This window comes from Chionomys nivalis, chromosome 14, assembly GCF_950005125.1.
Source record: "Chionomys nivalis chromosome 14, mChiNiv1.1, whole genome shotgun sequence".
NCBI classification, from domain to species: Eukaryota; Metazoa; Chordata; class Mammalia; order Rodentia; family Cricetidae; genus Chionomys; species Chionomys nivalis.
Window position 1 is genome coordinate 34,241,358 of NC_080099.1, and position 2,200 is coordinate 34,243,557.

Below are 2,200 nucleotides of genomic sequence, written 5' to 3' on the forward strand. Positions count from 1 at the left end.
TGTGTGTGTGTGTGTGCGTGTGCGTGTGTGTGGTGGTTACATGTATGGTCCATTGGTGCTTAAGTATGCCCACATATGCACACGAAGAGGTCAGAGGAAGACATCCAGTGTTTCACTGTCCCCCTGCCTTTGATTCAGGGTCCGTACCTGACCTTGACACTTGGTGTTTTAGCTGGGCTCTGGTTTTGGGGGCTCTGCCTGTCTCTGACGTGTAGTGCTGGGGTTACAGATACATATAGCCACGCCTGGTTTTTTATATGGGTGCTCAGGATTTAAATTCATGTCTTTGGACTCTCATGCTTGTGTCCGACTGTACTTTTTAAAATGGACAGAACGTGAGATTCATTTTCCTCATTCTAAAGCCAAGTCCTCTTTTTTCTTTTGCTGAAATCACATTTAGATGCCAAGGACCTTCTTCATTATTCTTTTCCTGCTCCGTTACTTTTCCTCTTCCTCTTCCTAATTTCTATCTCTGATGTTTTTCTTTTTTTGTGGTTGAAAAAAAAATAGACTCCTTATTGTTTCCCAGGAGCACTTGGTGGCGCAGGTCTCTTTTTCTTCACCACCACAGACTTCGGGCTTCGCAGAATTGGCACTGGCTTTGCGAATAGCCGCCACGTACAAATCTGGGCAGTCCTTTTTCTCGAGGATCACATACCTGATGCTGCTGAGTGTAGCCCGTATGTTTTTGTTGATGGTGGTCCTCAGGTAAGAAGTGGCTGGTTTTTGCTGACCAGATCTGCGTTTCATAACCACTACAACCCCACAGGCTCTCCTCACCCAGTCTTGTGAATCACCCGATTATAGCAAACAGAGTTGAGGACCTTCAGGTTATTGTGCTTGGTACTGTACACCTGCTTGTTCCTCTTGATCAGGGAACTGGAGCAGTTCTGAACAACCATCCATTGTAGATGAGCAGATGTGACACTGGCGACTATCCCTTTGGTGGCCAGAGACAGAAGGAGTTCCATCTTTAATTTTATAGTTTTTTTCTCTTCAATTTCTCGGCAGTACTTGGTAAGGCAGTTTAGCGTATATAATATATTTATAATAAGCTTATGTAATAAATGCTGATTCGCTTCCACGCTACTTCATTGGCTTTAATTACCGTAGCTACTGCTGATATGTCGAGTATAAAGCAACATTACTGCACTGTTAGTAATTAAACAGAAAACATTTAATTAAAAATAGTTAAGTTTCAATGGTAATTTTAAATCTCTTAATTTTATTTGTTCTCACTTTAGATTAATTTTAGGGTTTACTATAACTTTTAATTCAATTTCAAGATTTTAGTTTATTTAATAATTTAATTGGCCCCTCTCCATGTATAGTTCAGAGAAAATATCCACAAGGAAAGGTAATCAATTGTCTCAACAAAGAAATAGTGAAAGTAATCAAAAGAAATTTCTTTTTTCTTTGGAAATTTCTTTTTTCTTTGAGCTATGTTTGTCCTATTAATTCCTCTACCAGTTATTCCTATCAATTCTGTTTCTCTCAGATTGAGCGTCCGTCATGCACAGCACATGCATGATATCTCTGGCTAACACGTGAGAAAACTACAGACCAACTCTGTAACAGGGGCGGATAATGAAACCTCAAACCCATCTCAGTAACAGGAGCAATGAAACTCCAAAGTTACAACCTTGTCCCTGGGCATGGGGAAGAGAACTAGAGAAAGAAACAGGAGACAGGTGGTCAGGGAAGACCTTAGTCTGCCTGAGACAAGAGAGCTGCCAATAATTCCGTCAGAGCATAGTGGCTTCTACTTCTAATCTTAGAGGGAGGCAGAGAAAGTTCTCAAGTAAATTATTTACATCATGATTAAATAAGTTAAAACTTTTAAAATTGTGTGAGGCCAGTTCATTTTTTTCTACTCCCCCTACTTTATCTATGTGGTACCAGCTTGTATTTGGGTCTCTAGGAGTACAGACTTCAGAAGCATCCTGCATCCTTCTGGTATTGTCCATCATTTTCAAGATGCCAATACTCCTTCATTTTCTCCATGACTCAGCTTAGTTTCTCCTCTGAGACAAAGTTGTTTTTTTTGTTTGTTTGAGATTTCCTTCAGTCTCTCCTCTGAGTTGATTATGATTATTAGAAGTTTGATCGAAAGGCCATAGTGGTGTGGTGGGTGGTGACTGGCTCGGCTATTTGGCAACGCTGACATTACGCTGACATCTATTGGCACAGCCACGTGATC

General features: G+C 40.6%; 1 pseudogene; it reads right to left on the reverse strand.

Annotated features, from left to right (window-relative positions):
- Window positions 1–515: 515 nt before the first annotated feature.
- On the reverse strand, window positions 516–971 carry LOC130887012 (60S ribosomal protein L28-like; annotated as a pseudogene).
- Window positions 972–2,200: the final 1,229 nt, after the last annotated feature.